This window comes from Phyllostomus hastatus, unplaced genomic scaffold (genome assembly GCF_019186645.2).
Source record: "Phyllostomus hastatus isolate PE091 unplaced genomic scaffold, TTU_PhHast_1.1 phas_contig_16, whole genome shotgun sequence".
NCBI classification, from domain to species: Eukaryota; Metazoa; Chordata; class Mammalia; order Chiroptera; family Phyllostomidae; genus Phyllostomus; species Phyllostomus hastatus.
The window spans coordinates 4,031,542-4,059,184 of NW_025333643.1; the positions used below are offsets into that span (position 1 = coordinate 4,031,542).

General features: G+C 42.7%; 2 protein-coding genes across 5 annotated transcripts in view; both read right to left on the bottom strand.

Annotated features, from left to right (window-relative positions):
- The window catches only part of ATG7 (autophagy related 7), a 379,417-nt gene that overhangs the window by 295,554 nt on the left and 56,220 nt on the right, over positions 1 to 27,643 (bottom strand). The gene's annotated exons all lie outside the window — the stretch shown is intronic.
- HRH1 (histamine receptor H1) overlaps positions 1 to 27,643 on the bottom strand; it is a 95,819-nt gene that overhangs the window by 11,940 nt on the left and 56,236 nt on the right. For 2 of the 4 annotated variants that reach the window (XM_045832083.1, XM_045832084.1), the window contains one exon: positions 16,475 to 16,725. The exons of 1 other annotated variant lie outside the window; for it this stretch is intronic. The gene's annotated coding sequence lies outside the window, so the exon portion shown is untranslated. Of the gene's footprint in view, positions 1 to 14,373; positions 14,445 to 16,474; positions 16,726 to 27,643 lie in introns of those variants that run through there. One more of the 4 variants, XM_045832085.1, reaches the window with a different exon arrangement.

Below are 27,643 nucleotides of genomic sequence, written 5' to 3' on the forward strand. Positions count from 1 at the left end.
TCTATCACTGTAAGCTCAATACTTTATCACGTTTTCTCCCTCATAGTTCGGACATGTTATTTTGCATAAACATAAAAGCAAAAGATCAATAAATATTTGTTAAGTGAATAAATAGTGAGAGGCAGGATGGTCTGAAATATCTCAGCTCAGAACTTATTAATTCAACAGATACTTACTGGTGAAAGCTTCCTTTCAGCTCAGTGCTCTATTTCAGAAGCAAGCAAACCCACTTTTGTTCTAAACCACAGGATTCTGAAAGAGGACTCCAGGAAAGGCTATTGCAGCACCCACACTGCATACAAATGGCACTTGGAGGCTTGCCTCTCCTGATGAATGCTGAGGGGAGGCGGTGGCAGGGGAGGAAGAGAAATCCTGAGGGAAGGAACATGTGACCCCAGCACTGAGCCTGAAAAAAAGCAGGCCCCACAGGGCAGGCAGCCAAGAGGACAACAGGATTGGCCACATCAGAACCAGCTGAATAATTTGCAGGGCCCAGTACAAATTGAAAATAAAATATTGTTAAGAATTACAAGATGGAGACAGCAGAACATTAAGCCAAGCTTGGGAATCCTGAGCTCAGGGCCTGTGTGGCTACCCAGGCCACAGACCCATTAAGTCATTCCTAGTCTCTCTTCCTCTCACCCAGTCCCTGAACAGGCTCTACTCAGTGAGATAATTCTAACAGAGTGCGGGAGGTGTTTGGGGACATGGATACTCACTGCACCTCCTGCCACACAGGAGGCCATGCTCCCCACAACCTGTCAGGACCCCATCGGGTTCTGAGCTGCCCTTCTGAGGTCCAGGCTAGGCTTCAGAGAGGGTGCTGGCTGGCCAGAGGCTATGCTTCTAAGGAGAGAGAATGGAAGCTAGAAAAGGCACTTTGGACAGGGCATTTTGAGAAGGTGGGAACCTGTGGGTTCTGTATAGCACCATACCTGTAGCAGAGCAGGTGATGGAAGGAAAGCCCTCTCCTTTCATCCAGGCTCTGCCACTTGAGAGGCTGTGTGGAGCCTGAGTAAGCAGCCAGGTCTCTAATTTCCTCAACCATCATGTAGGGAAAATATTGTGACATCCCTCCCTGGGCTGTTGAGGATCAGTGGAGACAGTGCTCTGCTAACCTCTAGGTAACTTCTACTCAGCAACAAGCAGAAATTGACCCTTTTTCTGCCAGAGACTTCTGTGTACAAAAACAAGGCAACTAGTCTATTCTGAAACCATTTGCTACAGTGGGACTTTTACTAAAGTGATTACAAACAACAAACAGTCTAATCCAATCAGGTCCAAGTGCCAAGCAGATAAACAAAAGTAGTCAGCATTCCTTTCACATCCTGGAAACACGGACTGGAGCAGCTTTAACAGTAAGAAGCTAAGCCCTGGGCTTTTTAGATATCAGTTATTGAATGCCCACCACAAGCCCATAGGGAGGTATTCTGATGATCTTCAAGGTAGAGAAGAGGGAACGGTCAGCTCAGGCTCGCAGGGGTCACACAACTAGAAAGCCATTGGTGAAGCCAAGACTCAAACCTAGTTCGATCTAACTCAGAGTTTTTCAACCTTCAGTGTATTGACATTTTGAAGTTGATAATTGTTGTGAAGAGCTGTCATGTGCATTGGTTGGATGTTTAGCGGCATCCCTGGCCTCTGCTCACTAGATGCCAGTGACACCTCTCCCCCACTTCTAGTTATGACAACCAAAAATACCTCTCGACATTGCCAGATATCCACTGGGGGGCAAAATGATCCTTCACTGAGAACCACTGAACTAACTGAAGAATATGCCAAAGAATACAGCTTTCAGCTCAAGATAAGGAAAGACTTTCTAAAAACAAATATTATCTAACAATGCAATGAGTTGCCTTGAGAGATAGTAAGCTCCCCATTATGAGAGAAGAACAGGCCTGGATCTGATTCCAAAATACTCCTACTTTCTCAGTGGTAATTATTTTCCTAAGAAAAACTTGCAGACATTGGTTTTAGATAAAAGAGACTTATGGGCAAGGATCTTTGCTAATAGCGAAAGAGAGGAGGCAAGAGGAATTTGAGGGTTTGGAGAGATTTCCCAGTGGCTTCACCCCTTCCCATTTTAGCACTGCTGGCCCACACACGGCTTGGGTCATTTGGGTGGTAGAATCGGGCATCAGTTAAGAACCCAAGTGCTTTATGAACTAGTAGAGCTCTGCTCTAATCCTCTTCCTGCCCCAGTTAGCTGGTCGAGATAGTTCACCTCACCAAGACTCAGTTTTCCTCACCTCTGAAAAGGGGATAAAGCAAGCACTTAGTATAGCACCTGACATACAGGAAATGCTCAATTAATAGTCGCTGCTGTGTTTCCTTCAATTCCTTCGTGAGTGACCCAGGGAAGCCCCAGCCAGCCCAGTCTGGCTCAGTGGGATCATCCCTGATCTTTCGCTGTTTTTCACTATGTTAGAAACTGCTAATAGTCATCTAATATCAGTTCTCCTCTGCTTAGGAATAGACTTCTGCTTTTAGCTGAGTACATGGCTGCCTGCAATAAAGACTACATTTCCCAGGCTCTTTTGTAGCTGGGGATTGCTATATGACTAAGTCACAAAGAAATGGAAATAAAATGTTGTTTGTAACTTTCTGAAAGCAACCTAAAAGGGAGAATGTGATCTTTTCTGTGGCCTTTCTTTCTTCCAACTGGCTGGAATGTTGACAGGATAAACAGAGCTTAAGCAGCTATCTTGGGACCATGAGGAAGAGCCACAAAATGAGAAAGGTAAAGTTATAATTTGGAAAAAGTTGAGGTCTCTGATGATAATGGGGCTCCCCTACCAGCCAGGACTCTCTCTCCACTTCTGGGTTAGCTAATCACACACAGCCAAATGGAATCCTAACAGTTACTCTGCCTCTGACTTTAAGAACTTTGTCAATTAGCATAAAAAGAAAGATAAACAGCATCAAATATTGAATTAAAAATTCTAGAATTCAGCTGGGAGAAGTGTGATGACTGAGGTAAGATCAAAGTAGGTGACAGGACAAAGGAGGAAGCAACTGCCTCTCCCAAGGTAGTGTTGATGTCAAGAAAAACATCAGAAAAGGATGAGTAGAAATTCACCAGGAGGAAGGAAGAGGAATTTAAGGATGAGTAAAAGAAAGAATGAAAGTGCACAGCTGAGCCTTGGCCAGGTGGCTCAGCTGATTGGAGCACTGTCCTGTACACCAAAGGTTGTGGGTTCAATTCCCAGTCAGGGCACATACCTAGGTTGCGAGATCAATCCCCATTGGGGCACATATTGGAGGCAACCAATTGATGTTTCTTTCTCACATACATATCTCTCTCTCTCCCCCTTCCTCTCTCTCTAACATCAATAAACATATACTTGGATGAGGATTTAAAAAAAATTACACAGCTGAGTTCAATGAATTAGGAGGAAATCCTTGTAAGTGGACTAGAATGTGGAATGATCAGTCTGGAAAGACATGTTGGGGCCACGGCGAAAGGAAGCTCTTTTATACCTCTGTGCCTTTGCCTGTGCCATCTCCAATGCCTGGAGCACCATTTTGCCTTGAAGCACTTAGTTGTTCCTTTTTCTGTGTACCCACAGCACTTCTAATACTGATCTTTATACCACCTATCTTATACTATCTTTAGCTGATTCTCCGTAAGAAAATAGGGAGCCTCTTTAAGACATGGAATTTGTCCACTACTGCTTCCGAAGTGTGATACCTGTGACCATCGAGGGGATGCCCCTTCCTTGATGGCAGGGACCACACCTTTCACTCACTGCCATTCTCCTGTGCTGGCACCAGGCTGACACCTGATAGATACTCAAGAGAGGTTTCCTGGATGGGTTCTGAGGAAATGAGACACAAATGAATAAGGAAGGCACAGGGAGAAGGACCTAAATGCAGACAGTGTGGGCACTTTTTCACAAGGATGTTTAAACCAACAAAAAATGTGAGATAAGATTTGTCCTACTGATGAATATTGATACCTTTCAGCTAACTTTCCCATTTTTTTCATGAAAACTTGATTGTTAGAAATTTCTTTCATGGTAATTCAAAACATGAATACAAATTTATGCAGAAAAATGCTCACTGTAAAATTATTTATGATAGGAAATGATTTAACATTTGGGAACTAAATATATTACCAGATAGCTATAGAATAGAACATCATGCAGTCATTGACAATCATATTTGTGGAGCCCCAGTAATGATATGGGAAAATGCTTATGATGAGATTAAATTTGCAACAGACATTGTTCATACAAGACAGTGCCAATTCTGTTAACTAAGAGGGTTAGAGCAAGGGTGAATCCCTGTTATATTATATTAACACTGGTTTCCTCTGGGTAGTGACTGATGTTTATTATTTTTTGGTGTTTCCCAAGATTTCAACAATGAGAATGTCTTGGTTTTATAATAGGGAGAATAAGAACTAACTGCACTAATTTTTAAAAACAACAACAAAAACTAGGTTTACTCCACTGGAAAAAGTCTTTAAAAAGGAAATACCTTTCACATTCTTAGCACATCTTTTATCTTCTTTAGTAAAAATGTGAGAATGTACCCTTTCTTTCCTCAGTCCAAACTTCTCTACCCTCTGCCACATTTGCATTGGTTGGTTATTCTGGTCAAGTAAGTCAGAGTATTAATTTCTTTGTTCTAATTCTTAGAAAAGGGCATCATGCATGAGGGTGCCTCAAATACTGCATATTCTCACTGAGTCTGGCCAGAGCATAATTTCCACAAAACACCCAGGCTTATCAATGCCACTGGCTGCAAATAGCAGAATTCTATTATGAGCCCAGTGCTGCAGGATTTGGACTTAGCATCTAGGGCAGTGCTGGGGTAAGAGTTATCCTCTGGATAAGATGCAAGAGGTATATGACCTTGTGGTCATGCGGTGGTCCCAACAGGCTTTTCATGGGGTGGCGACACACATTCAAATGTCGACAGCATCAGGGAGGAGAAGTTACTCCAGGGGACTGTATGTGGATCAGAAGGGAGTGGTGGGGACTGGGGTAACCTGGAGCGTATGATCTCTGTCCGAAGGGTACTGCTGTCACTCACATGCCACCAATTGCTACAAGCCCAGATCTGCCTGTTTTTTAAAATGAAGAATAAAGCTACATTTTCACATGAAATCTTTTAGTTTTTAAATGTCAATTATTCAATTGTTTCCTTTGTTTTCATGAACACTTGAACACAGGTCAAGAAAGAACAAATTTTAGGAACATGACCTGTGAGCCCTGAGCTGGGAATGTCAAGCTAGTTTATCAGATCCAGAACATGGAATATGATATAATGACTCTTGAGTAGACACCTTTTGGGATACCTGCTCAGCTCACAACAAGCTTCCTTCTCTGAAAACTGTCATCCACCCTGGTGTGAGCCCTGGCAGCCATAGTTATACCACATAACCCCGACTGCTGGGCACATGTGATTGGACCAGAGATTGTCATCTGACCCATAATAAGTCAATCAGTCCAATTCTCTCTCTCTTTTGGAAAACTGGAATTGGGATTGTGTGCTCTCAAGACAGTCTGTTGGTCTCATGAACTGAAGTGATGGGGAACTGGGAGCTGAGGCTGCCACAGAGGCAAGGTGTGGCTCATTTCTGGGCATGCTGAAGTGGAGGGAGGGATGGAAGGAGGCAGCAAACAAATGCAATGATAGTGTGCTGGAATAACTGATATCTACATGCAGAAGATGGATTTAGATCTTTACCTCACCCAATACACAGAAATTAACTCAAAATTGACAACAGACCTAAATGTAAGAGTTATCATAGGAGAAAAGTTTTTTGACCTTCAGTTAGGCAAAGATTTCTTAAATACAACACCAAGGCATAATAAATAAAGGAAAATATTGCTAAATTGGACTTCATCAAAATTAAAATGTTTGTGCTTCAAAAGGCACCACTAAAAATTACAGAATGGATGAAAATATTTATCATATATCTGACATATGTCTGAGATATCCAGAACATATAAAGAACTCTTCCAACTCAACAATAAGAAGACAACCCAAGTAAAAAAATGGACAACAAATATGAACAGATATTTCACCAAAGAAAATACAAAAATGGTTCTTAAGCTCATAAAAAGATGCTCAACATCATTACTTAATAGGTAAGTACAAATAAAAACCACAATGAGATATCACTTCATACCCACTAGGATGGCTGCAATTTAAAAGACAGACAGTAAGTGTTAAAGAGTATGTGGAGAAATTAGAACCTTCATATACTGCTGTGGGAATGTGAAATGGTACAGCCACTGTGGAGAAGTCTGGCAGTTCCTCGAGCAGTTGAATATAGTTAGCATATGACCTAGTGATTACATACCTACATATATACCAAAGAGAACTGAAAACATCTGTTCACACAAAAATTTGTATGTAAATATTCATATAGCATTATTTACACCAAGTTAAAAAGTGGAAACATTACAAATGCTCATCAATTAGTAAGTTGGTAATCAAAATATGTTGTACCCTGCAATGAAAGATTATTTGTCAATAAAAAGGAACAAAATAGTGATTCATACTATACATGGGTGAACTCAAAAAACATAACTGATGCTAAGTGAAAGAAGCCAGGCACAAAATGCAACATGTTGTATGATTCTATTTATAAGAAACATCCAGAATAGGCAAACCTATTGAGACAGAAAGTAGATTAGTGATTGCCTGGGATAAGGGACGGGAATGGGGAGGGGTCTCTTGTGACTGATGGCAAATGTTCTAAAATTGGATTCTGATGATCATTGTACAACTCTGTAAAGTTAACAACAATAATTGAATTGTATGATTCACTTACAATGGGTGAATTTCATGGTGTGTAAATTATGCCTTAATAAAGTTGTTTTGAAAAAAAAATTCAGTGAACCAAGAAAGAGGCTGCCTGGATTCCCATATCTCTGTTTGTAAAATCTATTTATGTAAATCAGTTGCTCCTTAAAATACCTACCATTCACTAGTTTTTTTTTTAAATAAAGCAATATTAGGCAAATATGGATTAAACCAAGGGTGGGTCCTAAAGAACCTCTCCATGTGAACCACAAATCTGAGTTTCTGAAAAGGCAGAGCAAAGAGGGAAAGAGGATTAAATAAAAGATTCTAGTGTCATTTAAATGGAAGCAAACTAATAGCTTAGCAGAAGGACAATTTTCGCTGGTCCTAAGTTTTTGATTGTATGTATCTTGTGGTTTCTTGTAAAGGGGACACAACAATGTCTGACTCAATCATCGGGAGTGGAAGGATTGAAATGGCTTAGCTGCATCAACTCTTTTTCTCCTGTACCTCTATGATCTCTCATTTTATAATTTGGCTTAAGTGTGTAGGAGGTTGAATTTGTTTGATTGTTTCTCCGCTCTTCCCATCCTCCATCTGTGGTGTGACAGGCTGAGATTTTTAAAATTAGGCACAGGAAGAGGAAGCTGAAGGATAATCACCACTAAATGGCAAACAAAACAAGTATGTAAAGCTCAGCTCTGTTATCTCTTACCATCTGGCCTCATAAAGCAATGAATAACAAGAAGAGTAATATTTCCGTCTTTGTGCATATCAGCATTGGGCTGGGAGGTTTTCCTTATTGACTCATTCAGTCCTCGCAGTGCCAGTGACCTCACAGTAAAGGAGTCACTTTTGCCCCCATTTTAAAGATGTGGAAATGGGCTTCTAGAGTTTGTAGGCATTGGTGGCCTGCACTGAGATCCAAGACTGACTGAAGATCAAGCTGCATGTAAAGTCCCAAGTGAAAAACAAAAGTAAGTAAGTTGATTAATTAATTAAAGGCCCAAGGGACACCTACCTCCTAAAGTCATTTGAATGAGCTTCACATCCCTATCCCCTTTTCACTATGGTAGGAAGAGAAGGGAAGGCAAGAAACACTTTTTAAAAAGATTTCATGGTACTGGAAGTATAAATGTCCACACTGACATTAGACAAGAACACAGTGAACACACACCAAGCCCAGCACACACACATATTATTTTAGGATATGATGAATAATGTTTTTTGTTCCAAATCTCTGGAGATTAAGCCTTGAGGAAGGCACTTTCAAAGACCAAAGTTGTCCAGGCTATTCTCTTCTTGAGAAGAAAAAAATCGTGATATTGAAGTAAATAAAAGAGCTGTCAGAAGAGAAACAAAAGGCAGATGTGATGTTTTCAACAGAGTGTTCCTAGGTAATTAGCAGTTTCTTTAAGGTCTGTCTGTCTCTGGGTGAAAAGCGACTTGGTGTCTGAATACAACGGCAGCCCAAGCCGCACACCTGTGGGCTCCTCTGCGCCACCTGCTGGTCAAGCTCTCTTGCTGGTTCTGGAGCCAGACTTGTATCTAGACAGGAGTATGTATTGTTTGTACAGGGGTACAGGTGAGTGTGAATCAGTTTGGCTGTCGGTTTCATTTTGATATTCATCCATCCATCCATTTACCCATCTACCTACCCATCCACTCATCCACCATCTATCCATTCTTCCAACCATCCATCCAAAAGATCTTTGTTAAAAGATCACGTATAGGTGTTTTATAAGTAAAGGATAGACACAGTCCTTGCCCTTGTGGAGCTCACAGCCTATACGGGTGGTTCTCCACTTGGGCTTCCTGGAAAGCTTTTAAAGCACACTGACACATCTTCTTCAGAGAAGAGGTGCCTTTTCCTATTCTTTTGCTGGGTACAAATAAAAACCTGGACATTATATTTAAAACAAATATGATTCTGCAAGGTGGAGAGGCAAAGGCAGCCCAGCTAGGATCTCCAGAATGGGAATGGGTCCAAAGAATGAAACAATAATTAGTTCTCTGGGTTTTTGTGTGTTCACGTATATCTGAGACCCTCAGCTAAAGAAGTTGGCCACTCAGAAAGTTGGTGCCCATGGGTACAGACAAAACTGAAAGCTGCCCTCCCCCCAAAGCCTGCTGCACCTAATCAAAGGACCAGGGAAGAGGCAGCCTAGCAAAGAGAAAATTTTCGGCAGTAACTTCTCTATACAGCCAAACACCACAGAAAACACTGAAGTACTGTTCGCCTCCTAGCCAGCAAAGGCCAAGTAGGGAGTTGCAACAAGGTGACCCAACACCCCTGCTGGGATAGTGTCCCTACTGTCCCTCACAGGAGCTGGGACTTTCATCCCCACCAGGTGGAGATAAACACCCATCCCCCACAGTGTCAGAGGGGGCCACATGGGGAACAGTAAGGAGGCATATCTCACAGCCAGGGATTTGTCCCCGTGAAGAAGCCTAGTGAGGAGCAAAAATAGCCCCCACATCAGTAATGAAGACCCCTCTTCCCTTCGGGTGTCACAGAGTTGAGTGGGGAACCTGGACTTCTACCCCCACCTTAAAGTGATGAGGCAGTGCACCCTCTCTCCACTGCTGTCTGCCACAGCAGTGTCACATAAAGCCAGACAAAACAAGACTTAAATATGATCCAGTCTCTTGTAACATAATCCCTAAAATGTCAGCATTTCAATAAAAATTAATTGCTATATCAATAATGGAAAGATTTCACATGGAATTTTTAAAAAGCAATCAATAGATACCAATGCCAAGATGACAGACAAGTTAGGATTATTTGACAAATATTTTTAAATAATCATCCTAAAAATGAAAAACTAGAAAGCCTCAGCAGATAAACAGAAAATAAAAGACAAACCAAATGGAAATTTTAGAGCTGCAAAATCTTATAAGAAATCAAAACTCAATGGTTGGGCACAACATCAGGATGGAGAGAAGAGAGAGAAGAACCAGTGAACTGAAAGACAGAACAATAGAAATTACCCAGTCTGAACATCAGAGGGAAAATAGACTGGAAAAAAAAAGGAACAGAGTCCCAGGGACCTGTGGGACTATGACAAAACATCTGTCATTCATGTAATCACCTTGCAAGGAGGTGAGAAAGAGAGTGAGGAAGAAAAGGTACTTGAAGAAATAATGGCTGAAAACTTTCTAAATTTGGAAGGGACATCGGTCCACAGAATCAAGACACATAATAATTAAACTTCTAAAAACTAAAGACAAAGAAAAAATCTTGAAAGCAGCCAGAGAAAAACAATACATTCCCATGATAATGACAACAGATTTTTCATGAGAATACCTGAAGATGAGAAAGAAGGGACACAAGATTTTTCCTATGCTGAAAGAAAAGAACTGTCAACCCAGAATCTTAGACTCAGTGGAAATACCCTTAAGGAATGAAATTTCCTCTTAAGGGAAATCAGTACATTCTCAGACAAATAAATTGTACAGGCTTGGCATGCTGAAAACTACAAAATGCTGATGAAAGAAATAAAAGATGTAAATAAGTGGGGAGTACACAGTGTTCGTGGATTAGGAGACTCAGCATAGAAAAATGTCAATTCTCCCTACATGGATGTGCAGATTTAATGCAATTCCTGTCCAAATCTCAACAAGATTTCTTGTGGATATGGATGAGACTATTCTAAAATTTATATGAAAAGGCAAAGAAACTAGAATAGCTAAAAAATTTTTAAAAAGAAGAATAAAATGAGAGAAATCAGTCTACCAAATTTCAAGACCTACATAGCTACAGGAATCAAGGCTTTTGTATTGGTGGAGAGGTAGCTACAGATCAGTGGAACAGAATAGAAAACCAAGAAATAGGCCCACACAAATATGCCAAAGTAATTTCTGACCAAGACACAACAGCAATTCAATTAAGGAGAGTGCCTTTTCAACAAATGGTACTGGAGCAGCTGGACATCCACAGGGAAAAAACTGAAACTCAACCAAAACCTCATAACTCATTTAAAGAGTAACACAAAAATGAGTAACACAGACTTAAATATAAAACCATAAAAGTTTTAGAAAAATACATTAGAGAAATCTTTGGGGTCTAAGCCTAGGCAAAGAGTCTTACACTTGACACCAGATACTTAACCCATAAAAAGAAATATTGATGAATTGGATTTATCCTTCAGTTATTTACCTATCCCCACTATAACCTTCACTACGATCTACATGTCTTTTATAACATCATATGCTTTATTTATTTTTAAAATGGATCCACTTATTTTCAGCTTAAGTTTACTTCACTGTGACATGAACAACCGTCTACTTTTTTTGTCACGTATATAAGGTTTCCATGAAAATAAATAGGATAACAACAAAACAATGTAAGTTCTATGCAGGCATTTTAAAGAAGGCTCTGCTTTGTTCAAAAGAAAGATAAGCAAGTGTAAGGTGGATGTTAAAGACCTACCAGCACCAAACTGAGACTCTCTGGGAGATAATCTGAAGGACTGAAAACCAGTGGGAGTCAGTATTAATTAATGCCACATCTATGCACCATTTAGACTAGGGGTCCCCAAGCCTCTGAGCCACAGACCTCTACCAGCCCATGGCCTGTTAGGAACTGGGCCATACAGCAGGAGGTGAGCAGTGGATGAGCAAGCGAAGCTTCATATGTATTTACAGCCACTCCACCTCTCTACCAGTACCGCCTGAGCTCCGTTTCCTGTCACATCAGCGACAGCATTAGATTCTCATAGGAGCACGAACCCTACTGTGAACTGTGCATGTGACCAAGTTGCCCTGCTCTGTATGAGAATCTAATGCCTGATGATCTGAGATGGAGCTGAGGCGGTGATACTAGCACTGGGGAGAGGCTGCAAATACAGATTGTCATTAGCAGGTGAATCGACTTTGTCCATTCTAGAAGAGAATCCACTGCTTGAGATAGCAAATGATGGTAGCCTTAAAAGTATATTTAAGACAACTTCAGATCTGTATATGTTCTGGATTGAAGTTAAGGCAACCCTAGGATTGTCATAAAAGCACTGAAAAGCCTGCTTCCATTTCCGATGCCCTATCTTTGTGAAGCAGGGTTTTCTGCAGTGTCAGCCACCAAAATGAGATTATAGAGGAGACCGGACATAAGCAGCATGCTGATTTAGACCACTTTAGGTACCACCTAAAATGTGATAAACACTGTTTTAAATTTCATCACACAATCATTTTGCTCCCAAATGCCTTTAAGGGAAAGTTTAAACTTCTTAGGTTGCTGGCATGATGCTCCCTTCATGTTTGATTCCTTTACTCCAGTAAAAATGAAGTTACTATTCCCAAATACCTCAGGTTCTTTCAGCCTTTCTAGGTCTGCACATGTTATTCCCTTCTCCAGAGTATGAGCCTTGAGGGTTAGGACCTCATTTTTGTTTACTATTGTCTCCTTCTGGACCAACTTCAGAGCCTGCCTAGAATAAAGTAGGTGAGGAGGATTAAAAAAGAAAGGGGGTATGGAAAGATTGATAAAGAAGATGGGAAGAAAAGAGAGAGAAAGACAGGAAGGAAGAATAGAAGGAAGGAAGGAAGGAAGGAAGGAAGGAAGGAAGGAAGGAAGGAAGGAAGGAAGGAAGGAAGGAGGGAGGGAGGGAGGGAGGGAGGGAGGGAGGGAGGGAGGGAGGGAGGGAAGGGGGATATTGATAAACTTCTATTCATCCTACAAAAACCCATTTCAAAAGTTCCTTCCTCTTTGAAGCTTTCCTGCATCCTTTAGCCACATCTAAGCATTCCTTCCTCTGTGTTCCCACAGTATTGTCTCCATATCTCTATTAAATCATTTAGCAGTCTATATTCTACTGACCGAATGAGTAAATTTGAACATCCTTCCCTTAGACTTTGATCCTTACATAGGCAGGGGCCATATGATATTCATCTGTAATTCTAACAGTGGTTCTCAATCTTGGCTGTCCTTTGGAATCACATGGGGAGCTTTAAAATATACTAATTCCAACTTATTCTGTAACCTCATCTTCTGATAAACCACATTCCCTAAAGAGACAGGATTCTAGTTTATGGCAATTGGTCTGGAGTGTGGACTGATTTTAAAAAACACTCCGTATGTAGCCAAGACTATGAACCAAAGCTGAGTGGTAGGAGGAGCTCACTAAATGATGAATGAGTGAATGTATGAATCTTGCCTTTAACACATCACAGTCCTGAACCAGCAAGACCATTTTCAGGGTTTCATGTTATGCTAATTCATTAATATATTCAGGAACTATTAATTAAGCAATAATGTGGTACTGGGTGTCAGGCTGGGCCACGCTGGTGAAGATGAAAACATGAGTAAGACTCCCACTTTTCCCCCCAGTTCCATGTGTATGAGGGAGAGCTGGGGCCATGTCTCTTTTCATTCAAGAACTTTCTATCTGGCTGGTTACTTGGCCAGGCCCAACTGCAACCATCTCCTTAGCAACTGACTGCAAACCTGACTTCCGGCTGCTTTCTTTGGCAAATATAAGGACAGACCCTATTCACTCTCAAAGAAAGAATGTTCCTGGAACTTATGCATGAGTCTATGAGAGCAAAAGGAAAGTGGTGTTGTCAGGACCTCTTCAAGATCTCTGCTGCAGTCATCCACGGTGAGTCTGGCAGGTGCCAGACCAAAGTCCTGGCTGCTTTAATGAGCTTCCTTGTGGGTGTGACTTACACAAAGAAAACTGAAGTCCTTCAGTTATGATTATGATCTTCATCACCCCATGGGTAAAGGGAGTTTTCTTCCCAGCTGCTGCAACCTCACTCTCAGGCCTGATTTGAGACTTTGCATCACAGCTTACTGAAGAGCAGACATAATGACCATTTGTGCTACCACTGCTCTGGTTTAGCCTTTGATGACAACTCCTCCCAACTGTTGCAACAGCTTCTTAGTTGGTTATCCTGATCCTGGTCTTGGTCCCTTCAAGCCATCCTATACACAGATGCTAGACAATCCTTCTAAAATCACAAATCCCATCACCCATCCCCTATTCAGAATTCTTTAATATCTTGCCACTGCTGTCAGGATAATAGGATATACAAGATAAGCCCTATGGATACGACGTACAGCACAAATGTAGCCTTGTGTCTAATCTATGGAATTACGGTCAATGGGAATGCAAGTCCAATACTCGGGAAGAAAAATGATGGAAAATAAACATTTAATGAAGACTCTTAAAAAGGCAAGAAATATCCTAAAGAACCTCTGTCCCATCTATCACCACATAGTGCCATTCCCTGTGTCAGCTGCTCCCCCTCAAATCTCCCTCCCCCGTTTCCAAAACTTTAGTTTGCATCAGCTCCTGCTTTATTTCCTCTTTCTTTCACTCACTTTTCAATCTTCATGATTTATTGGAGAGCACCATGCACTTCTATTATAAACCCATTTAGCTTTCTCAGTGACTTCTGTTCTTTATTTGTTACTCCAATCAGCACAATAAAAGCCCAAGAAGCAGCATTCAAAAGCTGGTTCTACTCTGGAAACTAATAAAAAATGGGTTCTACTTTGGAAACTGACCCTATCACACAGGAGACTTTTCCATCTCATCACAAATTACCCTGTAACCTCATCTTCTGATAAACCACTTTTCCTAAATAGACCTGCTCTTTCATACCCCATACCTTTGCAGATCGTTTTGTCTCTGCCAGGATGCCTGGTCCCTTCCTTTCAGCCCGGCAGGCTTTTAATCAATTATTTACACTCCAGCTCTGATGTCACTTCCTTGAAGGCTTTTCTCAATTCCACCACACAGGATTAAATTGTTTCCTTCCCCAGCACTTCTCTGAACTTTGCACAGGCCGCAGTTATAACTCTTTTCAAGCTGTGTTATAATTCCTTAATTACTGACCAGACTATTTCATTAGTCTGTAAGTGCCAAATTTAAGTCTGAATCATCTCTGTGTCTTCAGCCCCAAGAACCAGGGAAAGGCTCAATAAAATTTACTGGATGCTCCAGAAACATGCTCCAGCTATGAGTATAGAAGAAGAGCATTTACCTGTGCTTTGCCTCTCTGCTCATCAGGTGAGGGTGCCCAGGAGCACGTGTCCTATCAGAGCTCAAGACATCTGCCTGGCACTAACCTGGCTATGCCCTTATTTGACCAGCCTTATCTCGCCCTAACTTTTACCAGGGTTGGCTCTCACCTAGCCAAAATTAAAAGGAGCTAAAAGCAGCTCAGCAATTAGGTGCAAAATGAAATAAAGGCATTCAGACTTGAAAGCAGAAGCAAAACTACATTTGGAGATATCATGATCTTGTATATAGAAAATCCTAAGGGAAACTACAGGGAAAATTATTACAGCTAATAAAGGAGGGCCCCAGATCTTCAGTTTGGCATCTGTGGGGCCACTCTGTCACCTGGACCCAGCTTTCCCATGGTATTTCCCAGCATGCCTTCCTTTCCATTGCTCTTTGTACCTGAAGATCAAACATCCTGTTCAGCACTGTTTGCTCTCCACTTTCTGCACTGTGCTGAGCAGTGACTTATTTCTAAAGTCTAGAAATACAAGCTACATTTAGTGAGGCTAACAGTTGGACAGGTGTCATCTAATTCAATCCTCACAGCAACCTGCCAAGGCAGAAACTACTATCACCCATATTTTTCAGATGAGACTGTCCCCATCCATTGCCCAGCTGGGATTTGAAACAAGGGCTCCCTGACTCCAGCTCCCAAATTCCTAACCTGAAAGTTGGGAAGATGAGAGAGACCCAGTTCCAACACTACTTCTCCTGGCTAGATGTGTCTGTTCTCTTCCCAATCCCAACTCCAAGGCTAGACAGTTAACAGTATCTCATGGCATTTAGAATTGTCTTTGCATTGTGGTTATTTGTGTAGAGCTTTTCTCTCCCCTGTTAGGCTGGAATTTCCTTGGGAACACAGCCATATCTCAATCACCTTTGTAGCCTCATATGCTAGCACTGCTTGGCACACTGTAGGTACTGCCAAAGATTCTTTGCTTGGACACACTTTAGTTAGGCTCCTGAACCTTCTCCTAGGCCCATTTGTGTGCTCCCTTATAAAATACAGCTTTTAGCAAAAACCTTGCTAAGTCTGTCTAATCAGAATTCCCTCACGCTGATATATGATCACTCTTGATATCTAACCAGGTTTCTTATCCTCCACCGTACCCTAGGTAATATCTGATCACCCTGGCTGGTCTTCAGCAAGAATCATATTAGGTCTATTAAGTCAGAATGCCCCTTACCCATGATGTTTACCCCTAGTACTTTTCCATCTGTGGATCTCCACCCTGTTCTTTGGCTATAAATTCCACTGGTCCATGCTGTATTCACAGTTGAGCCCCATCTCTCTCCCCCACTGTACAATTCCATTGCAGTAGTCCCAATACCTATCACAATGGTCCTGAATAAAGTCTGTCTTATTATATTTAACAAAAATCATTAAATATTTCCCTCCCTTCCTTCCTTCCTTCCTCCCTCCCTCCCTTTATTCTTCACCCAAGGGTATATCATTGATTCCAGAGAGAGAGGAATGGGGAGGGAGGGAGGGAGGGGGAGTAGGAGGGAGGGGGGGGAGAGAGAGAGAGAGAGAGAGAGAGAGAGAAGAAACATTGATGTGAGAGAACCATCAATCAGTTGCCTCCCAAATATGCCCTGACTGGGGACTGAACCCGCAACCTAGGCATGTGCCCCAACCAGGAATCGAACCCATGACCTTTTGGTTTGCAGGACAACACTCCAACTAACTGAGCCATACCAACCAGGGTGAATATTTTTTTCTTTAATGGTGTGCATATCACAGGGCTTCAGCAAGGATGAAATGAAATGATGGGGGGATAATATTCAGACATATGTCTGTTCCCCTTTGCATGCACCAGAGAGATGTCATCATCCACAGGGTGGGGGGGTGTGAGGATCATTTGCCTGGGACAGACTGTTGGTCAGGGGGAGTCTGTCCAGTTCCCCACTGACATCACCCCATGTGTCCTTCCAAAGCTGCAGAGGGTCCATCCTAGAGAGAAGAGCCATGGCAGAGGTTTAGAGTACTCATCTTTGTTCAGTGTGAGTCTGGCCCATAGTAGGTGCTCAGCTTATATTTGTTGAATGAGTTTACTATGTGACTTTGAACCCTTCTCTCAACTTCTCTGGGCCTCTTTTGTCAAACAAAAGGGCACTACTTCAGAGGCTTTCGAATGCCCCCCACACCTTTCTTGGTAGAGCAACTACTGGTTCATGTATAAATGCATATCAAACAGGTAAAAGTAGATTGCTTGGTGGAGTGGAGGGGTGAGGGACTGAGAGCATCACTCGTCTGGGTCTTCCCCTCCCTCTTTGCCTCAGACTCCCCAAAAGCTCCTCAGAACAGAGTTTGATAACAATTAAGGTGATGAACCCCAAAAGTTCTCATAACTTGAAAGTTCAGATTGTTCTTTAAGGAACATCTGCATTTTAAGAGAATGGCTTGGAAAAGGGAAAATTCTTCCTGACACATTTGGACAACTGTTATCAAGTGTCTAATGTGCCTGAATATGGAATGTGAGAGGCCTTCACTGGAAGGGGGGTACGATTGTCTCAGGATGGAGGGCAGATGCTTCCCAGGGCCTTGAAAGCACACCATACATAGGGGACTGCTTGTTGTACCTCGACACACATGTCCACAGTGAGCAACTGGGGCTGCTGTGCCTTCCTGTCAGCCTGCCATCTTTTCCCTAATTGGGTATCTGCTTCAGTCCTGCTTTTCTTCACCAACTTTGTTTCCTGCTCTTGTTTCCAGAACTTACTGAAACCTGCACTCATTATAAACGTTTAAATAATGGAGTGAACTCAAAGGAAGTTGAACAAATGGATGGGTGATACAGGCTAATCACTTTAGACCTCACTATTTTAATTAAAATCCCACACAACACCTGGGATTTATAATTACATATGAACTACTTAGCTTCTTATGAAAACAAGCTCGGAGGCCAGGGAACAGAAAATAATTGTATTGTAATAATGTTCATAAAAGTTGCCAAGAGAACTTTCCCAACCCATGGAAATTACAGCTGTGAATATACAGCATGTTGGGGTTCCCCGTCCTGGCCCAGCCCTGGCTGCCCCTAACCCTCACCCTGTCCCCTGGTGCTTTCCTATTTCCCCAGTCCCTGAGCCCAGGATGCAGGTGTTAAAGAGAAGTAACAGCTAACTGCTTAGTGCGTATTAGTTCCCTGTGTAATCAGAACAACTTCAAGGTAACTGGAATAAAGGATGACTGCACAATTCTAAGGAGAAAGTGATACACCCACATTCATAGCAGCAACAGTTAAAATAACCAAAAGGTGGGAGCAGCCCAGGTACCCATCAGTGGGCGAACGCATAAACAAAGTATGATGCCACTTCCCACAAGATGGAGGCATAGGTGGACACACCGTACCTCCACGCACAACCAAGATTAGAACAACAACAATTTAGAGGCAGAATAACACCCAGAACTGATAGAGAATTTATTTGAATGGAAGTCAGACAGCCAAGAAGTTGAAGTAGACCCGTTCATCCAGACCGGTAGGAGGGGCAGAGAGGAGCGGCTGGGTGCGGGGCGCAGAGCACGGAGAACAGGGAGAACTGGGTGCCTAAAGCAGCCAGGAGTGCATAAGGCATCTGGGGCGCACAAGATCGCAGTGGATGGACCCTGACTACGCAAGCGGCAGCTGGCAGACCCAGTGAGGCGGTGATTGTGGACCAGGACAGAGCGCGCAACCCAGGATCCCAGAGAAGGGACTGAGGTCCCAGGAGAAAAGAGCTACCACCATTGTTCCCTCCTGCACCCACCCCCACATACAACGTCACAATCTAGTGACTGGGGTGCCCAGCCCAAGTGAACACCTAAGGCTCCGCCCCTCACTATAACAGGAGCGACCAGACCAAAAAGAGGCAGAGAGAGAGAGAGAGAGAGAGAGAGAGAGAGAGAGAGAGAGAGAGAGACATGTCTCAAACAGAAGAACAGATCAATGCCCCAGGACTCATCCTTTTGAGCGACCAAGAGATAGCCAATCTATCAGATGCACAGTTTAAAACACTGGTGATCAGGAAGCTCACACAATTGGTTGATGTTGGGTGCAAATTACATGAAAAAATGCAGGTTACCATAAAAGAGATGAAGGAAGATGCACGGAGAACCAATAGTGATCAGAAGGAAACTGGGATTCAAGTCAATGGAGTGGACCAGAAGGAAGAAAAAAATAACCAAGCAGGAAAGAATGAAGAAATAAGAATTCAAAAAAACGAGGAGAAGCTTAGGAACCTCCAGGACATCTTTAAACATTCCAACATCCGAATGACAGGGGTACCAGAAGGGGAAGAGGAAAAGCAACAGATTGAACACGTATTTGAACAAATAATAAAGGAGAACTTCCCCATTCTGGCAAAGGAAATAGACTTCCAGGAAGTCCAGGAAGCTCAGAGAGCCCCAAAGAAGTTGGGCCCAAGAAGAAACACACCAAGGCACATCATAATTACATTAGCCAAGGTAAAAATGAAGGAGAGAATCCTAGAAGCAGCAAGAGATAAGGGGACAGTCACCTACAAAGGAGTTCCCATCAGACTGTCAGCTGATTTCTCAAAAGAGACCTTACAGGCAAGAAGGGGCTGGAAAGAAGTATTCCAAATCATGAAAGACAAGGACCTACATCCCAGATTACTCTATCCAGCAAAGCTTTCATTTAGAATGGAAGGGCAGATAAAGTGCTTCTCAGATAAGGTCAAATTAAAGGAGTTCATCATCACCAATCCCTTATTTTATGAAATGTTAAAGGGACTTATCTAAGAAAAGAAGATAAAGAAAAAACATGTATAGTAAAATGACAGCAAACTCACAATTATGAACAACCACACCTAAAGCAAAACCAAAAGAAACTAAGCAAACAACTAGAACAGGAACAGAAGCACAGAAATGGAGATCACGTGGAGGTTTAGCAACAGGGGAGTGGGAGGAGGAGAGAGGGGGAAAAGGTACAGAGAATAAGTAGCATAGATTGTAGGTTGAAAATAGATAGGGGGAGGGTAAGAATAGTATGGGAAATCTAGAAGCTAAAGAACTTGTAAGTATGACAGATGGACATGACTAAAAGGGGGGATATGGGTGGGAGAGGGTGTACAGGGTGGAGGGGAGTGAAGGGGGCAAAATGGGACAACTGTAATAGCATAATCAATAAAATATATTAAAAAATGTAAAAAAGAAACAAAGTATGATGCCCACACAATGGAATATTACTCAGCCACAAAAAGGAAGAAACCACTGTCACAGGCTTCAACATTGATGCACCTTGAGGACATTATGCTAAGGGAAATAAGTCGATCACAAAAGGACAAATACTACATAATTCCACTTACACAAGGGCCCTAGAACAGCTGGTCCCAGGATTTGGGGGAGGGGAACGGGGAGTTTGTGTTTAACGGGCACAGAGTCTCAGTTTCTGAAGACAGAAGGTTCTGTGGATGCACGGTGGTGGCAGGTGCACAACACTGTGAATGTGCTCAATGCCACTGAACTGTGCATTTAAAAGTGGTGAAAATAGTAAATTTTTGTTGTGTATATTTTACCACAGTTATAAACAAACAAGTCAGCACTGAGCAGCTCCTCACAGCATTCTGTGAAGGTCTCACATGAAAGGATCTATCAGTTGAAAGAGATCCTTAGAGGGGTCCTTCCTGGGAATTCGGGGCCGAGTAAATGAAAGTGTCTTCTAGCAGGTGCCAGTGCACTGACCGATTGTTATACGTGAAGTTAGGTTTTCTTATGTACCCATATTCCCACGTTCAGGTACTTCAGTGAGCAGAGGCTCAGGCACTCTGTCTGACTTGATTTCTCCTGATCTGCTCTGTTGAAAAATCAGGGACTAGCCAGCTGTCTCTTCATGTTTCCAGGGAAGCGGGATTCTGAATGAAACCCCACTTCTCATAAAAAGTGAAACTTTGATAGGCAGGTAATCCTTCCTTCCCTGACATTGCTGTAACTACCCTCCACTTAATCTGCTAAGTTCACAGAGCCTGCCAAAGGTAGTGGAGGGCAAACAAGAGACACAGCCCAAGCCTAGATGGGTAAAAACAGCACTATCTTCCCTGCATGGGACGATGGAACAGTTACCATCTTCATTGTCTGGGGCACATTTTTACATGCTGGCACACATGCGAAGCTGGGCAATTCCATGCCTCGCCTGCTGCTTTCTGGGGTGACTGGAGGATCTGCATGTTGTTGGAGGAGGAGCACCACAAGTCCTGGAGGGTAGCCTACTCACCTTAGTTATCATGCTTATAAGGTTTGTGGATTATCGGGAGGGATCAGTCCACAGAGAAGAGACTTTACCAAGACCATGCAGCGAGTCAGGGTTAGAGGTGATGATGGCACTCAGGGCTTCTTACATCTGGGCCCACTTCTTTCCAGGATCAGCAACTAACATTTTAGAGCACTTACTTGGTACCAGGTGCAGTGCTAGGGGAGTAGGTGCATTGTCTTGTGAAAATGCCACCTCAGCGCTATGAGCTAAGTACTGTTGTAATTTCTTTTCCATATGAGGAAACTGGGGCTTAGAGAGGTTACGTCACTTGCCAAAGGTTGCCACGCTAACAGTAGGTGAAGCTGGATTTTTATCCAGGTCTGTCTGACTCCTCTCTCTGTACCCAACACCTCCCCATCTTTTTTAAAGTCGTTTTTTTTGTTGTTCAGTAAAGCATAAACACAGAAAACCATGCAAATCTAGTATATGAATTAATGGATTATTATAACACAAACACCACCGAGGTCAAGAAAGAGAACTTTGCCCCCTCCCCCTGCCCCAGAAGCCCCATGCATGTATCTTATCCCCCTCATGTGCCCCACAAGTGATCACCATCCTGACCTTTAGGAACCACCTTCTGTGTCTTTTAAAATTGCTTTATTACCCAGGTGTGCAACCCTAGACGCTGTGTTCTCGTACATTAGAAAAATTTGACATGCCTTTGAAGTCTCTTGTAATTTATACTCTCTTCCTTCCACCCCTTTCATATCCCTACAGGGTTCACTGGAAGATCCTGTGAGTTTTGTCCTCCACAGCCAGAAGCTGCTGACTCTGCATTCAGGGCTCAGTTTACTACGCGACTCTGTCCTCTGCCCGTCTTGTAAACTACAGCTGGCTCCAGAGACTGCTCGGATTCAGATTTGATTCCTTGGTAAGACTACAGGTGGGGTTTGGCTTCTTTAGGAGGTACATATTATCTGGTTGTTGATTTTTTTTCTTAATCTTAGCAGCTATTGATTTAATACTTAATGCCTATATCTCCTCCCATGTTCCCTTTATTTATTTATTTTTTAAAATTGTGGTAAAGCACGCATAACATAGAAGTTACCACTTTAACCCTTTTTAAGTGTATAGTTCAGTAGTGTTAATTATGTTTATATTGTTATACAACTGATCTCCAGAACTCTTCATTTTGCAAAACTGAAATTATATATCCATTAAACAACTCCTATTCCCCCCACCTCCCCAGTCCCTGGCAACCCCCATTCTACTTTCTGTTCCTACGGATTTGACTACTCTAGGCCCCTAATATAAGTAGAATCGTACAATACTTGTCCCTTTGTGACTGGCTTATTTCGCTTTACATAATGTCTTCAGGATTCATCCACATTGAAGCATGTGTCAGAATGAATGCATGTGCCACTGCATTTACAGACCACATTTTGTTCATCTCTGCATCTGTTGATGGACACCCAGGTTGTTTCCACCCTTTGACTGTTGTGAACAATGCTACTGTGAAGGAGTATACCAGCATGTCTTCAAGACCCCCTGCTTTCAATTCTTTTATATATATGTGCCACTTCTGGAGACAGATAGATGCATATCTATCTCCAGAAGTGGCACTGCTGGATCATATGGTGACTCTATGTTTAGTTTTCTGAGGAACTGCCATCCCGTTTCCCATGGTGACTACACCACTCTAAGTTCCCACCCTCCATTCCCTTTTGATGTCCATCTCCACTCCTCACCATCCTGGGGTGTTCCAAGCCCTCTGCTGCTCACACTGGGAACTGAAAGGCAATGTTCTTTATAACAGACCCAAACTGGGAATTGTGTCAAAGTCCAGCAACAAGGGATCAATGACATGGTAGATCCACATTATTGACTCCCATGTATCCATTCATAGTATTGTTATAAGAGAGTATTTGATATGAAAAGATACCTCTAATATTTCCTTAAGTCAAGAGACAAGGGCTACAAAGTAGAATATGGAGTGTCAATCCTTTCTTTCCCCCCAAAAAATACAACTATATATTTGTAGGAGAAGCTCTCTTAACTAACCTCCACTTAACTGATTCATTGTATTAACTGAAATCACCTCCCCTACCTTGTAAAACCCAGTGACCCAACACCTCTAGACTTTACGCCTTCCTTCCCAATCATAGAGTTGTACACTGACGAAGAGACAGTTTCGAAACTTGTGTGTCCCAGTTGTATTTATTATATATCAATGAATGAATTACATATGTTACAACTCCATGAAATATGAGTGCAAAAAGAATATTCCTGGAAGAACAGAGTTGAATGCTTGGGGTAGAGGCATTGAACAAGTGTCAAGTGAGAAGTGGATGAGACACTTGGAAAGGTCTGGAGATACCACAGCTTTCAGAGGTTCTACCTTTGTGAGTTATTGCCACGGGGCATCAATTCTTGCCCCCTTGATTGTCCTGAATGTTCACAGCTCTCCATGGTGAGTTATTGGAAACATCATGCTCACTAACTGCACAGAGTCAAGAAACTATTTTATTCTATTGCAAACCCTCAGGTATATTACAGGTATATACAGACTCACTCCTACAGTGGCAAGTGGCATTTGACCCACTATTCTACCCTCCTAAAACCATGGCACATATCACTAATCAATTACTAGATTCCTTCCTGCTGAGTCCATACTGTAGTCTCAGAAACCTTCTCTGGGCAGCCACAATAAATCAATTGAAGTTGACATTTGAGAGGAAATTAGGCTGCCTCCCTCACCTCCCTTAAGTGACAGAACTTTTTTTTAATACTCACCTGAGGATATATTCATTTATTTTAGAAAGAGTAGATGGGGATGGGAGGGGAGAAAGAGAGTGAGAGAGAGAGATGAGAAAGAAACATCGATCACTTGCCTCCTACAGCACCCCAACTGGAGATCAAACTCACAACCTAGGTATGTGCCCTGACCAGGGACAGAACCCATAACCTCTGGTGTATGAGATGATGCTCCAACCAACTGAGCCACCTGGCCAGGGCAGAGCTTTTTGTTAATCAGGTAGAAAATTAAACATATATAAAGTGGCTAAAGTCCCGGCCAATAGACCTTTGGCCTGAACATTCTGTCTTATATATAATAAGTGCTCAGGGTTCACAGTGTGAATGAATTAACAAATAAACAAATGCATGTCCTTCTGCTTTCCAAAGTTAGCCATTCAGCGCTTTTTCCTCACACCATCCTTCCTGGTTTCCCCTTGTACCTGTGATGTGAATTTCTTCCCAGTCTTCAACCCAGTAGGGTGCCATAGCTCCCAGAAATCCCACCACTACCAATGAGTTTCTTTTGGACCTGATACCCCATTCAGGGTTATCTTGCAGCTGCTGTCAGACTGGAATAAGAAACACCTAATAAATTTTGCCTACCTCAAGAAGGGTTATGGCAAGGCAACAAAATGATGCTCAGGGACTGTTTTACTAACTGTGAAGCACTTGGTTCCAAGAAGGAAGGAGGGGGGTATAAAGCAGATGTCCTTTCTGCCCTATTGTTGCACAACTTACTGGAAAGCGCCAGCTGGTTTCTCTTCTTCCAGGAAGGGGGAAAAAAAAGCTTCCATCTCCTTATTCTGCTTTCCCTTCCCCCCTGTTTTTGAAGTCCCTGGAATTTGAGAAGCACATCTGACCAGCTCCTGATCTTTTTCCCTTCTGCATCTTTGTTCACCCTGTTCCTTCTTCCTGTACCACCATTCTACAAAATCAGAACTGACCTGCTGAGATCCGGCCCAAGCCAGAGCTCCAGCTCAAATGCCACCCCTGCTGAGAAGTCTTTCCTGATTTCAACCACCTGGGTGGCACCTCTGACATCTCTCAGCATGAGTGCCCTTTGTAAACCTCCTTCATTTCCTTTACCATATTCTGTCTTATTTTTTGGTCTAAGTAATAATAAACTAAGGCCAGTCATCATTTATGGAGAATTCTGAGTGTGGGTCACCATGCAAAAGACTTGTATGTATTATCTCATTTAACATGCAAAACTATGTCCATTTTATAGACTTGGAAACTGAGGCTTAGAGCTGCTAAGGAGCTCAAGGTCACACAGAGACAGGCATTCATTCAATCAGTCAATCAACCAGTCATTGTTCATTAAGGGCCAGAAATGTTCTAGATGTTGGGAAATTAGCAGTGACCAAGTTAGACAAGGTTCCCATTCATAAGGAGCTATCATTCTAATGGAGATAAAGGAATCATAAAAAGATACAAATGAATAAATACTATATCAGGTGGTGATAAATGCTCTGAGGGCAAAAAAAGTACGTTAGTGATGGCTGGGATGGGTGTACTATTTTATAAAGGTGAAGTGGTGATATTTGAGCAGAGACCTAGAGGAAGTGAGGGAATGAGTCAAGATCTGGGGGGGAAGCATCACAGGAGGATGGAACAGCCTGTGCAAAGGCCCTGGGGTGCACGTATCCTTGACATGTTTGATGAACAGCAAGGAGGTTAGTATGGCTGCAGCTGAGTAAGAGGGAGATGAAGTTAGAGAGGTGACAGGGATTAGACAACATAGGGCCTTGCAGATCTGTAGGGATTTGACTTTAACTTTGAGTGACATGGGAGCTACTGGAGGACAGCTTCCAGAACCCATGCTAATTCCTGTGCTGTACTGTTCACTGATACATGGGTGAATGTCCAAAAAAATGTTGGAGGGCATTTTCTCATTAAAACCAGCAAGGTGGCACCCGGACAGTCAGAAAATAACCCAACAGAGGACAAGATCTGAGCCAAGAAGGAGGCTAATTACAAAGGGGTGAGGAGCATGACCATCCCCTTGCTTATCAAGAGTGCCTGGGTCCCCAAAGCACAGGACCGAGGACAGCCTCAGTGGGTCTTCTTTCTGAACTTGACAAAGAAGAAATTCCCCAGTTCTGTCCCTGGGGAGGTCTCAGTCCCTCTCTGAAATGTGTCCTTTGCTCACAAGAGGCAACAAGCAAACAGCAGCTACTGCAGTGATTCACCAGACAGAAATGGAAATTGTGTCCAGGCTGGGAAAGAATCCACTTGAAAGTGGCACATCTGCCTCCAGAATATAGATATAAAAGCTACTCCTTTTTCCTTTTCATTTGAAGTATGGCAGAGCTTTCTCACACACACTGCCTCATAGCCCAACCAACACCATCTGCTGAGATTTCTGCCTTTATTCCTGACACAGTTCTCTCAGAGGCTAAAGCACAGACCTGGGGATGTGTCCAGCACCCACCAACCTGGTTTGGAAGTGCCATCTCTCAGCAGGATGTGAGTGAGTGCCCTGTGATCCCCAGCCAATCATGACTGCAAATATTCTCTGGTTGGTGCTCCACCAAGCATCCACTCCCTGGTTTTGGGTATATACGATTTATAGAGAAGCTTGCTAAAATGCAGATTTCAAGAATGGAAGCTGCAGTTTCAATAGAATCCCAGATGATTCTGATGTCAGTGGTCTGAGAAACACTTCCCCAAACCATAAGGATAGCCCTAAGACTCCAATCTTTCTGCATCAAGGCTTACAGGAGGAAGTCCCCCAAATCCTTTCCCAGACCATGAGAAACACGTCTTGGCTCCTGGAAGGGTTGGGACCTCTCCTGGGCAAATCAGAGCAGAGGAGAATCTTGAAATCCCAACAGCCAGCTGAGTCCTCTACATTTGTCTTCCTGACTGGAGCAACCAGCACTGCCCAGGGTTTGCTCTCTGGGTCATACCCAGGAGGGCCCACACCCTGGGGTTTGCAGCTGCCTGGGGATGGTAGCTGTCCCTGGTTCAGTCATAACTGAAGAGGGTGCCAGACCTTGTTGTTTAAGGCTCTGGTAGTGAAAGGTGACAAACAGGCCTAATTGTAATGATGAAATTATTTCCTTTCTCAATTCGTCAAGTTACATATTGATACTAGGTATTCTCATAGCAGTTGGAAGCAAAAGAGCTCAGCATCTATGATTCATCTAATTCACTGGAATCGGGAGCTGTACCTCCTCCCTTATGATTTACAACATTGGCTTTTAGGGCCCTGTTAGCTGAATTTTGGGCACCAAAATTCTTAATGACAGTCTTCCTGTGGTTCACTCCACTTTGTTTGGATCTCTGCTCAGAAGCCACCTTCCTTGTCCATTTGGTCTAAATAATTCTCCCTGAGCCCTTTCTCTTGTTATTTCTAGCCCCTAGCCTGCATAATTTTTTCCCTCTAAGTCTGCTTTACTGTATTTTTCTTCATAGCACCCAGCACTACTTGAATTATGGAACAGATTTTTTTTTGCCTGCTACTCTATCTTTTGTCTTAACTACCCCTGTAAATAGGTTCTTTGGGAGCTGGCATCTTGTCTTGTTCACTGTTGGATTTTGATGCTGGGCACAGAATAGGTACTCAATCAAAATTTGCTGAGTGAATGAATGATGCTACACTCTAGGGTCTCTGGAGCCATCTCTAACTCTAGGGAACTCTACTCATCAGTTCCATGAGTCTTTGGAAACTAAATGAGTATACCAAAAAATAATGACAGCTCCTCCTATTTAGTAGTTACCATGTACCAGTGCATTCATTTAGTGATTACTACGTACCAGTGCATAAACTATTTCATCTTATGCTCAAGGCAGTTATACAAGGTAGGGATTATTAACCCCATTTAAGAGATGGGAAAAATAAAGCCAATGCCACAAGTCAGTAAAGGGCAGAGGTGG